The following is a 14,034-nucleotide window of genomic DNA, read 5'->3' on the forward strand; positions in this document are numbered from 1 at the left end:
CTTCACCACATGATTGAGTGTACCATGGATGGGAAGAAGGGTAGGATCATTGAAGACTAGATGGGATGAATCTGTGCATGAGAGCAGGATTCTGAAGCATTCCCAGGCTGAGTTAACATCAGGGGGAGTAGATATGGGATACCAGTCCTGAAGAGAGAGGGCTACTTGCAGTCCATCAGCCTGAGTGAAATGCCACACTTGCCAGCATTGAGGTAGCTCCATGAGAATAGCCAGAGAGATGTTGACTTTTACAAGCATATGATCAGATGAAGCAATTGGAGCAGAGGAAGATCAGGAGACATGGGGTGGGGACTTGTCACAGGGGTCATAACAGAAGAAAAAATGAATTAAACTCAAAATTTGATATTTGCTCATTCCTGGTGGAACTTTTTGCCATCCCCCAACCTTGCTTTTCGTGAGAAGTGTGGGGATTTCTGATGGCGTGCCATCGACTTCGCTCTTGTGTCAATCTTTTTGCCTTTTTTCTTCCCCATTATTCTTCTTTTACCATTTCATCACTTTGTTTCATTCAACTTTATATACTATTAGCAGGGGCTACCCAGGGGGAATTGGTGAATGCCAGGTGGACATTCTTTCCCTGGCAGTGGTTTTGGGATGTGGTAGATATTGAAAAGCTATGGAGTTATTGGCCTCATGGTAGTTACCTCTGCCTGACACCACATCCTGATATACACTGTATAGTGGCCTTTGGTGGCATCAAAATGGACATCAAGGCCAATGTGCGGTAGCGTAAAACTTTACCCAGATGCTGAAGTACCTACACCCAAAATTTGGAGCCTCAAGGTGCTACGGTCTGGCTGTGAAAGAATAGCGCGCGCGTGCACACACACACACACACACACACACACACACACACACACACACACACACACACACACACACACACACACACACACACACACACACACACACACACACACACACACACACACACACACACACACACACAGACACACACAGACACACACTTGAAAATATGTATATAGATTTATTCAACACTCTTGATCTCCTCTGTATTTTTAAAGGAAAACTTACTGTTGTGTTTTTAATTATTTAACTCCAATATAAATACATACATCATTTAATCCTAATTGTATTCCACTGCAATTTTTTTTAATGGTATGTTGAAAATTTTTTTTTTATTTTATTTTGTTATTATGAATCGATGTAATTCATGTGAAATTCAACATGGTGTTGCAATACGTGAAATTGAATAAAGCATTTTTTATTATTATTATTATTAATACTATTGTTATGAATGAAGGCATATTGATTGATCTTAAGAGCATCCCACAGCAATTTTGTGTAATGGATGAAAACTTTTTGAATGAAGATAGTAAGTGCTGTCGCACCCCACTATTCACGGGGCATACGTTCCTGAAAAATCCTGCGAATGTCGGGGTATTAAAATATATAAATATATATGTCTATACAGTATATATAGTTGCGGTTTTGAAAGAAAACCGCTATTGCAAATGTGCACTCACTACACTGAGGTCCTTCAGCGTAGTTATTTCTGTAATAAATGTTTAGAATAGTCCTTTACCTTTAGATGGGTCAGTGGGATCCAAGCTGTGTTGGAACGGGTAGATTAGGATTCACCCCCTATTTTTCTTTTGGACATGTAAGGTTGTTGGCTAGGCGTTGGCAGCCATTTGATGCAGGTGTGTCCCGATCCCTTCCTTACGTTCTCTTTGTTGTTGATTTCCTCTCTCCCTTCCTCCCTCTCCCTCTCTCACACACATACATGCACTTTTATTTAATACAGACTGCAGCTTAACACGATCTCTTCCTACACGCACGTAAGGCAATCAAGATATTAAGTACAGTGACATAACCTCAAACTCCCCCTCTCTAAAGGAGATCCTGCATCCTTCATCCCTCATCCCTCATCCCTGAACCCCATTGTCGGCCTTCTTGATGGCTATCACACACCCGGAGATGTTTGGTCAGCATTTACCTGAGAGGCATCGGCTCCGTTTGTTTCCCCCATAATTGTTCTTGCACGCCATTTGGAACTGTGCGCCTCAAATCTGCCGAATGCTCGCTTGCTCGCCTTTAGCGGTGGCAAGCGAGGTCCGACTCTTACGACAGCCAGAAGCCCCGACTGAGAGGACTCGCTGAAGAAACTCGAATGGGTGGGGCAAGGGAGGCAGAATGCCAATCCGCGAGCAGGCCCCGCCCAATGATGCAAACGTTCTCGAAGCTTCCAGGCGGCCTTATAAAAGAGCGAACCCCGGAGCGTTTGCTCTCTCTCTTTTGACGTCGTTTGTTTGCTCTCTATTAACGGGCACCAGGCACTCTGTTCCCTGAGGCATGACATCATTTGTAGTCCAGTCAATGTAGCAAATTTGAGGGGGTAATCCACCACTAATTTCAAAATAATTGTTTCCACTGCAGTGCATTTCAGTAAGACCCCCTAATCACCATACTAAAAGTCCTTAAAAATCCTAGCATGGGAAAGTAGTGTAATTTGCATAATATGAAAATTAGCTTCCGCCAAAAGAGAAAATTCATATTTTCACTATAACTTTGCATTGAAGTACCCAATTGAAGCAAATAAAGTGTCCAAACCCATGTTTTGAAGGTCAGTGAACATGATAGGTACATTTGCAAATTAATATTTTTTGAATATAATTTGCATATTATGAAAATTTGTTTCTGTCATAAGAGAAAATTCATATTTTCACTATAACTTTGCATCTAAGTACTGTATCTGATTGAACCGTAACCCTAACCCTAACTTGTATTGTTTCTGCTCTGTTATTTCATGAATTACAGATAGCTATGGCTGAGTGTGTTTTCTGCGAGAAGAGTTTAGAAGATGGTCAGGATACTGCAATTCTACGAGAAAAGGGGAGCGAGAGTATCAACAGGGTCAGTGAGCAGCAATGAAGTAGTATAAGAACTCATAAAGGTTAGCGAGTACACACAGAATGCCGACGGGTTTTCATCCACAGACGATTGCAAAGGCACAGGAAAAAGTAACTGAACAAGATCAGCCCTCACCGTGTATCCTTCGTTCAGAAACGCCAACGTTCAGTTTGGACAAGCACTGTTTGTTTTGCGGTGAACCAGCTACTTACAATGAGAAAAAGCGTGATGGCATGGATGTCTATCCTTTAAGAACCACATCATTCCAAAATATTGTCTTACATTCATGTGCACAAAGGAAAGTTGAATGGTCTACGTTGGTTTCAGGCAGAATTGCATATGCTCATGACCTAATCGCAGCCAATGCAGTTTACCATCAAAGCTGTAATGTCAACTTCAGGACTGGGAAGCAGGTTCCACAGCAACATTCCTCTGGACTAGGTAGTGTTGCAAAGAAACAAAGGCTTGGCAGACCCAAAGAAGCAGAAAGATATGAAGCATTCCTGTTGGTTGCAAAGTACCTGGAGGAAAATGATGATGAGCAGATTACAATAACAAACTTGACTGAGAAAATGGAGACAGGTCTTTTGGGTTCAGAGGTTGCAGCTTATGGCTTTACACATATGAAGAGTAAACTCATGGAACATTTTGGTGACAATATCATCATAACCGAGCTAAATGGGAAGCCAAATGTAACTTTAAAGATGAACAGCAGCAAATATTCTCCATGACTTTTACAAGGAACAGAAGAAAGAGGACCCCAATATTGAGAAAATACGAATGATAAACACAGTTGCCAAGCTTATCAAGAGTGCCATAAAGGCAGTTGACTCTTCTAATGATGTATATCCAACCAGAGAACAGATGTCATCAACAGAAGCAGCTGTGCAATTCATTCCACAGTCACTACTGATGTTGTTGCAAGGTTTGTTCATTGGCAAAAACATTGATCTGAAGATAGCATCAATTGGACAAGCTATAATGCAAGCAACAAGGCCAAGAGTCATTCTAGCCCCATTGCAATTTTTACTCGCAACTGAAATGCATCATCAGTTTTCATCACGGTTCATCGTAGATACTCTTCATCAACACGGCTTCAGTTGTTCCTATTCTGAAGTGCGGAAGTTCGAGAAAAGTGCCGCTCTTACACAAGGGGCAGAGTTGCCTGAGCCTGGATCTGGAGAGTTCATTCAGCATGTTGGTGACAATGTTGATTACAATATAAGAACTCTTGATGGCTTTGGAACATTCCATGGAATGAGGATTATTTCCACTTTCACACCAGGAAAGCTGCTTAGTAAACCTATACCTGGAGTATCAGTGACAACGGATGACATCATAAAAGTGGAAAGGATGAACATCAAAACTTTAAAATCTCAGCATTCACAGGACGTAATCCATTGGCATACAAAGAACTGCAGGCAATGGAAGTGCACGATCCAACGTATCACATTGATCTTCTGTGGGAAGTGGCATTTGTACTTCGTCCTAAGAGGCCAGCATGGTCAGGTATGATGCAGACACATCTCCCCGCTGCACCAGAGAAGTTGACCAAGATATTCAGGTGCAACTGCAAGACCGGGTGTAGCACCAGCAGATGCACCTGCAAGCGTATTCCCATTGACTGTACATGGATGTGTGGGGTGTGTAAAGGTGTAAGTTGCGCTAATTCATCTCGGGTGGAGATGGATGACAGCAATGATACTGATTGATATGTTACCTGGAAATTCATTAAGAACACTAACCACATTAACGATTAGCAGTGAAAACCTGTGTTAAATGTATCTTATCATCTTGATTGGGTGTCACCACTTTAAGTATTTCAGGTATTGCTTGTTGCTGCTTTTAGTGGGGCGGCTTAGCCCAAATATTCAAAAGAATTGTGCATTTTGTGATACAACCACCAAATTTGGCACAAATATACATTAATATGTTGCGAACATTTTCAGATATTGGGCCACTTGAAATTCTCTCTTTATGTCCGCCATATTGGATTTCAAAATGGCCGCCACTTGAAATCTACATTTGCTATTATCTCTGGACGTAATGCAGCTATTGACTTGATTCTGGTATCTAAATGTATGTTTTTGGGGACAAGGAATCCAATGGTAGTGGCCATGATCCGGCACTCACACATGATCCCACACAGTGGCCATGATCCGGCACTCTGGACGTCGTGAAGAATGCTGTGGAACACCTGAATCCTGGACAGACACCAGTGGTCACCGTTGATCAGCCACTGTTTGCTTTGGCCAAGCAGATACAGTGGAAGTGGCCAGAGAGCTATGGTGAAGACCAGATAGTGGTGATGTTTGATGGCCTCCACATAGAGATGGCGGCACTGAGGACACTGGGGGACTGGCTGAAAGGGAGTGGTTGGGTGCAAGCACTTGGCAAGCCGAGATTGCGACAGCAGGGACAGCAGACTCATTCCTGCGAGCATCCCATGTCTTGCACACAAGAAGAGCATATCAAGTGACTGCAGCAGCACTGTACATCCTGCAACACCGTGCCTCCAACCACTACTGTCTGGGAGAAACCAGGGATGCAGAGGACCTTCCGGAGTTTGAAGACTGGTGTTGCCAGAGAGAAGACATCCGCCAGTTTCATTACTGGGCAACAGTGCTGGAACTAGAACTGTTGGTTCCAGTGTATGTGTGTTCTCTCAGGCAGGGATCGTTAATGATGTACCTCGATGCTCTGACAGAGCTGGTCCCCTGGTTCCATGCACTGAATCACACCCACTATGCTAGGTGGATACCAGTGCACCTGAAGGACATGGCCAAACTCACCATCAAACACCCAGATGTAGCCAGGAAATTCAGGGAAAGCCACTTCACCGTTCAGAAAACACAGAGGGTGTTCTCTTCAATCCCGATTGACCAGGCACATGAGCAGAATAATGCCTGCATCAAAGGAGATGGTGGAGCAGTTGGGCTCAATGACAACCCTAGTGCTCTACGTCACTGGATGGTTGCGGGACCAGAAGTTGCCAGGGTGATCGAAGAATTCCAGGATGGGAACCAACACTGGAGACGGCAAACAGCAGACACACGTCATCATGTTCAGACGCCAAGTTTACAGGCCTCATTTGTGAAAGATGTTCGCTCTCTCGTCGATGTCATTGAGGAGATGGGCAACCCATTCGAGGAGGAGAGTCAGGATGTAGTCAAACTGGACACAAAGGAGATCGCAGATCCTGCTGCTGTGGAGACCGTGATGAATGCCAAGAGGATTGGCCAAGAGCAGTTCGAGGCTTTCACCAGAGAGTGTCTGTTGGACAGAACAAAGGCAGTGGACGCACCCATTCGTCGTAACAAGCTGAAGGTGTTCAGCACTTCCACTCCAAGAAGCCAGAGCATTGGTCAGCAACAGCTCGCCTCCATCAAGAATGACCGTGAACTCTTCGCACGCCTGTGCATTGGCTGCCAGACGAGGGATGGAAACTTTGAGGAGTTATTTTGTCACGAGAATCAGGCATGTCCTCCTGCATTGTCTGATGGTGGAAGCTTCTGCACTGGTACCAAGAGTGATCTCTTGGTCACATGCTTGGAAGAAGATCACATGCTTGGAAGAAGTCTCCGACGCAAAGACAGAGACTCCTTTCATGACCTGTATTGTGCTTGATGGAGCAGCCATCGTCCAGATGCTGAAGTCGGCTGCATCAAAGACCTTTGAAGAGTATGCACAACAGATCTTCATCCCATATATGTCCACGAAGCTGCAAACAGTGTCACGCTTGGATCTGGTCTGGGATACTTACCTTGCTGATTCACTGAAAGGTAGTACACGTGCAAAGCGGGGACAAAGTGTGCGGAGACGTGTGGTGGCTGCCGCAGCCATACCAAGAAGCTGGCAGAACTTCCTACGAGTGGACAGCAACAAGACCGGGCTGTTCAGGTTCCTCTCAGCAGCTCTCATGGAATGGTTTGACCAGGAAGACAAGCAACTCGTCATTACTGATGGAGAGGTAGTGCTCAGCAAGCCACTACTGCCAGATCTGACCTCACTCGCCCCATGTAACCATGAAGAAGCTGACAGTCGGATGTTGCTGCATGCATCTCACGCAGTCCAGCATGGACACCATGCAATACTCATCCGGACTGTAGACACCGATGTTGTGGTGCTGGCAGTGTCCCTGGCACAGGAGTTGCAACCAGAGGACAAACTGTGGCTGGCATTCGGAACAGGCCAGAGTTTCCGACACCTCGCAGCACACGAAATAGCAGCTGGATTGGGACGAGAGAAGGCTCGTGCACTGCCAATGTTCCACGCTCTAACTGGATGCGACACTGTGTCTAGTTTTCATAGACATGGCAAGAAGACTGCGTGGGCAGTCTCGACGGTACTGCCAGAACTCACTGAGGCGCTGCTGCTGCTGTCCTCTGCACCTCGTGACATACCAGACAATGCAATGCGCATCATCGAGAGGTTCGTGATCCTGTTGTATGATCGAACCAGCAAATGCACAGACATTGACAAGGCCAGGAGGAAACTCTTCGCAAAGAAGAACAATGTGCAGTTCATCCCTCCAACGAAGGCAGCTCTGGAGGAACATGTCAAGAGGGCAGTGTATCAAGGTGGACATGTGTGGGGTCAGATACTGCTGCCAGCACCAGAGCTCCCTCCACCAACCAACTGGGGTTGGTCAAGGACTGGAGAAGGACAGTACACACCTTACTGGACCAGGCTAACTGAGGCAGCTCACACCTGCATTGAGCTAGTTTCTTGCAAGTGCAAGAAAGGGTGTGTGAGGAGCTGCAAGTGCAAATAGGCTGCCCTTCAGTGCACAGCCCTCTGTGTGTGTGAAGGGGACTGCACCTGACGATGAGTCAACAACATACATGTACTTGTGGCAATGCTGAACTTGTTAACATGACACTTTATGTATACGTATCTTCAATACCGGTATATACCGAGCCTTAGGTACCAGTACACCGAGCCTCAAATACTAGACCATGTAGCATGTCAGTATTATACCTAAGACATTTACAGAACTAAGACATTCTTTTCAAAGTATTGTGTTGAATCCAATATTTGCCGAGATAATTTCCAAATAAAATTAAATAACAGACTGTGATAGATAATATTAAGTTGAAAATGGTACCATTGGATTCCTTGCCCCCAAAAACATACATTTAGATACCAGAATCAAGTCAATAGCTGCATTACGTCCAGAGATAATCGCAAATGTAGATTTCAAGTGGGGGCCATTTTGCAATCCAATATGGCGTACAAAAAGAGAGAATTTCAAGTGGCCCAATATCTGAAAATGTTCGCAACATATTAATGTACATTTGTGCCAAATTTGGTGCTTGTATCACAAAATGCACAACAGGTTTGCTATGCTGCTACACTATTTAGTTAATTTTTCATACTTCCTTTGTATGACTTTATTGTTGGTATCAGGCACATGGATGCAAAGTTATCTGACATTTTTTATTTTCTCTAATTGCTAAAAGCTAATATGCATATTTTATGCAAGTTATATTTATAATATGGGTTTGGATACTTGTTCCTTATATGGAAAATTATCGTGAAAATTGGAAATTTCTCGAATTCCTGAAACTAATTTGCATAATATGCAAATTATATTCAAAATATTAATTTGCAAATGTGCCTATCATGTTCAATGACCTTGAAAACATGGGTTTGGACACTTGATTTGCTTCAATTGGGTACTTAGATGCAAAGTTATAGTGAAAATATGAATTTTCTCTTATGGCAGAAGCTAATTTTCATATTATGCAAATTACACTACTTTCCCATGCTTGGATTTTTTTTAGGACTTTTAGTATGGTGATTAGGGGTCTAACTGAAATGCACTGCAGTGGAAATGATTCTTTTGCAATTAATGGTGGGTGAAGATACTAATTTGACCTGACTATTGTTCTGTTATTTTTTGACGAGCGCTGGACATCCTTTCTTTCTTCGGTGTCGGACACGCTCGCTCTATCCTCTCGTTTGACCACTACGTCGCTCGCTCTGCAGAGGTTGCGCTACTGGTTCTTGGCACATTCGCCCCTTCGGTTTTTACCTCACGAACTGTCATCACAAACGAGGAGCCAAGGGTGCGGACGGTTCCAAGCCGATGAATAGGACCGAAACCAAGCTGCACTCCAGACACATCGAGTAGGATCTCACACTTAGGCTATCCCCTCACAAATCTTTTCTCTGCTGCACCTTTTCCAGTTTCTCTTTTCAAATGCACTTGCAACACACACACACACACACACACACACACACACACACACACACACACACACACACACACACACACACACACACACATACACATACACACGTCAATCTTCTCCACACACACACACACACACACACACACACACACACACACACACACACACACATACACACGTCAATCTTCTCCACACACACACACACACGTCACTCTTCTCCATACACACACACACACACACACACACACACACACACACACACACACACACACACACACACACACACACACACGTCACTCTTCTCCACACACCCGAGACACCTCAGTCTTTCTTCTCACTTCTCACCCTCAGCGTTTAATAGCGAGGGCACCTCTGCCCCATCCGATCGGCTGAGGATGCAATTCCTCACTCCCTCTCTCCACCCTTTCCCCTTGGTTGTGAATGCTGGGCCCATGTACTGTGTTTGTTGTAGGTAAGGTGCTTTAAAAGTTTGCTCTGTGTCTCTTTTCTCTTTCTCTGATTTCATTGCTGTATAAATTGTTTAACCCTCAACTCTCCCTGTGCCATTAAAATCCTTACCTCCCCCCCCACCCTCCACAAACACACCCATTATTCCTGCTCCCCACTTGTGTAAATAAGCCTGTTCTTCTTGAATCTATTTCCGATCTGTCCGTGTCAGTCTTTTCCACCATTGGTCTCACTGTACGTACTTAGCTTGGGAGGTTGGGATTCCCAACGGCTCGGTTTGCAGGTTCCGGTGTGTGCTAGCGGTACAGTTCGGACGCATTCAACATCACCAGATAAGGTAAGTATCACATTTGCCGAGGGTGCGTTCCCCGGTCGGGGGGAGGGGGGTGGCACAGGACCCCCTGTTGGACGGATGGACCCTGGGACTTGTGGTTGCTCGATTGGCATTCGTAGTTGCATCGTCGACGTCATAGTTGCGTTGCAACACACTGTGGGATGAAGTTATTCGCTCCCAGTGGTTTCAGGTCTGGCTGAGTTTGAGAGAAACTTGGGATTTCCACCTCGTCGGCTCGAGCCTCGAGACTGCAACAACAACAACAACAAATATATATATATATATATATATATATATATATATATATATATATATATATATATATATATATATATATATGTTTGTTTGTTTGTTTGTTTTTTTTAAACATGGCTGAGGTTCGTGGAAGAGCGATTTCACATAACAAATCAGGACATAACTAAAAGGGAAAACAACAGCAGGACAAAGGGAGAAAGTAGATGGAGATGGACAAACAAGGGTTGCAGGTAATGATGAGGTTTAAGGGAGAACGCAAAGGGTGGACAACATGGATACATAAGTAAAATTGTGTTTAACCAGTTTGTGATCTTGTCAAGGTCTGAGGAGACGAAAGAGGCTGCTGCCTGTCTGTCAGAAGGATGAGAGATGTCGCAGCAGAGAGTGGAGACATCAGCAAAGAAATTAAGAGGATTTTCCAGAGTTTGTGAAATAATTGATGAAGATTAGTAATAATATAGGAATTAGAACACTGCTTTGGGGTACACCAGCCTTGACAGGGAGAGGAGATGAAAAGGCTCCGTTGAGAGCCACACATTGATTATGAGAGGGGGAGGAAGTTGGGAATTCAAGAGTGGAGTTGGCCTTGGATTTCATCAGCAGACAGTTTGGAGAGCAAGGCAGGATGCCAAACTGCATTAAAAGTTTGCGATATGTCCAGAGAGATGGCCCTGATCTCATGTCTGATATTGAGGGCCTCCATCATTGTTGGGAGAGCAGAAGCAGCATGCCCAAGGGAGAGTGACTCTGTCTGTCTGAATCCGAATTGGTGATCTGAGATGAGGCTGTTGGAGAAAAGGAATGATTTTATGTCAACTGCAATGAAGGATTCCATGACCTTGCTGATGATTGGAAGTACAGCAAGCTAATTCGGCTGTAACTCTTTGTTTTTTTAAATGTAATTTTGTGATGTTGGCTGAGATCCAATTTCCTAGGTGGATGTGGAAGACCAGTCCTGAAGTGTAAAAAAAATAATAATAATAATTGTGAATACACGAAGCGAATACAGGGGTCCATGAAATGTGAATCCGTGAATTGCGGCGTCTGACAATACATGATGGATTTACAGTAAATTGTCTGTTTAGTAAATGGTTATCAATTAAATTGTCATTGCTTTTGCTTTTTAAGTCATCGCTACCGAGATGACCTCATAAAGCCGGACCAAATGTCCGTACGTCCATCGCCAATTTTTCTTTCCGATCTTGATGAAACTTGGTATGTGGGTAGAGGTCGATGAGTGTTGCACAACGATATAACTTTTGTCCGGGTTCAAGGTCAGGGACGAGGTCACGTAAGTTATAAAAATCGCCATTTTCACAACCTATCTAGTCTGCCATTTTACAAGATATTCGGCAACTGTTTATTGATTATGATAGTAAAAAATATTATCTTGTATCAAACCAGACAGATTTTTGAATTTCCTTTCCGTTTGATCGTCACGTGATCTGGAAGATGGCCAAAAACGCCGATGTAATTCGCAAAGAAGGAAGGAAGGAGAAATGAAATAGAAATATAAAACACATTTTTAGCATTTTCTATTTATACATTTTCCGCCGAAGGTGCAAAAGTTTCAAAACCCGAAATGTAAACGTCGGCATTTATTTTCAAAATATAATTTCGTGCGCGCGCCAAAATGCCGAGTCATCTTTAACCAAACTGTGCAGTATAACTGTGCAGTAGTCTGGTCATGGCGTCTGAGCAGTGGTTCAGATTGACTGTTGTTTCTGGGGCGAAGGTGATTGTTAAGAAGTATGTCGGCGGTATAAATTTGAGTGACTGTATTGGTGATTTAATCACGCAACATCTTGACAACGAATATTCTGGCCGAACGATTGCATCAATTCATTGCATCAGCAGGGATGATTCACAGGCTCCTCTCAATCGTGCCAATATCTAACATAATCACCGGCGGACATAGGGCTGCAGGCTGTGGGGCGAGGCCACGGATCCCGGATGAGGGGATAAGTGATAAATTATGCTACATACTTCGGGCTTTCTGATTAATATATCAATGAGTACATTCCATAATTAATGAATTAATAATTAATGAATCTGGCATACAAAATGTTTTTTCATACCTGACATGTTACTTTGTGCAGTGTCACGAAACTTCTGTGGAATTAATAATTAATGAATTTGCTAGTTCTAACGATTTTTCAAACCTCAATATCTCTATAAATACTTGACCAATTTTCATTCTGAAAGTTGCATTATAATCAGTGAAGAATAATCTACAGGATTATCATAATCTCCGAGAGCTAAGCCTATTTTGTCGTTTTTTTTTCTTCAACCGGAAGTGAAATGTCCCCAGAGAGTGGACGGACCGGAAAACCACGTATTGCACTTACTGGTGATTCTGGTGTGTTAATCCAGGTACTAAATGAACAATACGTATTTATTAATTATGTCAGTAGTAGTATTATCCTCGTGTATCTCTGTGAACTATTTCAATCTAAACGGTTAGTTTGGACTGTTTTGCGGTTACCTGAACTGAACATTGAGAACTTGTGGTATTATAGAGATGACCATCACCCCCACACGGGGGTAATTTTTTTTTATTTTATGTCCTATAAACTTAAGTCTGTGCAGTGAGAAAGGTGTGACAGTGCGAAAGGTGATAATTTCACCACGTACAGACAGCACATGCTCAAGATATAAATCTGTGCATCTTACAAGATTGATGATCAATTGTTATGACTTGTTAATGTCGTCTCAGAAGGACTGATTTATTTTACAAACAGGTATTTCAATTTATCTGTTCCTTCCTCTGCCTCCCCCCCCTCCCTCCCCAAACATCAGCTTTATTACTTTGATCGGTCTTCATCTATACCTTTGTCACTTTGACTTGTCATTATTTCTTGGCAAATAAATGATGAAAGGCCATCTGTAAAATAACATTGAAAGCATGTGAAAATCTGTGACAGAAAAAGGACATAACATTTTAAAGGCCTTCTACAGCTTTTTTCAGCACCTCAAAATGCTTGTGGTTAAGTGTTACTATGTGGGCTGCTTATTTTGAAATGACCAACCATCAGTTTCAGGTAAGCAACATGTTGATACTGTAATCATATGAATGTGTGATCTTGGAATATTATGCAGCATCTCATTTGCAATATTTATCTACCTGAGTTTCTGTTCCAAATGATTTGCACACGTTTATGTGGATTTGCATTTCAGAAGAGCATTGCATTGGTGCTGGTTGATGGAGATTTGCATGTTGTGGTACATGGGAAATTATGGCATTTAAAAAAAGATCTCAATATGACATCACAAAACATAACAAAGCTTTGGTTAGATCACTTTTGTGTTGCATGGATTTTGTCATGTACAAATTAAAATGATACTTATCGCAAGATAACATTCCACATGCTATTGCACTGGTTGAAAAATGTTATCAATGTTTGTTTCGATCTTTTATCATTTTGTCTTCATTATTGGGAACATGTACTTCACCTCATTCTATATCACATCAAGAATAATAATGCATTTGAAGGAAATCAAGGTACTGGTACATGTAAAAATCAAAAACCTCAATGATTTTGAGAATGATGTGCACAATAAAAATTAGAAAGCATCTGAAAATGCAAAACCCATCACCATCTGCTTTGTATTCTATCTTCTCCTTAGCCTTCTCCTCCTTCTCCTTCTCCTTCTTCTCCTTCTTCTCCTTCTCCTTCTCCTCCTCCTCCTCCTTCTTCTTCTTCTTCTTCTTCTTCTTCTTCTTCTTCTTCTTCCTCCTCTTCCTCTTCTTCTTCTTCTTCTTCTTCCTCTTCTTCTTCCTCTTCTTCTTCCTCTTCTTCTTCTTTTTCCTCCTCTTCTTCTTCCTCTTCCTCTTCCTCTTCTTCCTCTTCCTCTTCTTCTTCTTCTTCCTCTTCTTCCTCTTCC

The 14,034-nt window shown here is 42.9% G+C and overlaps 1 protein-coding gene and 1 pseudogene across 5 annotated transcripts in view; both read left to right on the top strand.

Annotated features, from left to right (window-relative positions):
- Window positions 1-14,034, top strand: part of CCDC47 (coiled-coil domain containing 47) — a 100,497-nt gene that overhangs the window by 63,010 nt on the left and 23,453 nt on the right. The window lies entirely within an intron of this gene.
- LOC147028852 (uncharacterized) lies at window positions 2,809-9,198 on the top strand (annotated as a pseudogene).

The sequence above is a fragment of the Eptatretus burgeri genome, chromosome 4, assembly GCF_056783735.1.
Source record: "Eptatretus burgeri isolate ZD-2024b chromosome 4, Ebu_testis_v1, whole genome shotgun sequence".
Taxonomy (NCBI): Eukaryota; Metazoa; Chordata; class Myxini; order Myxiniformes; family Myxinidae; genus Eptatretus; species Eptatretus burgeri.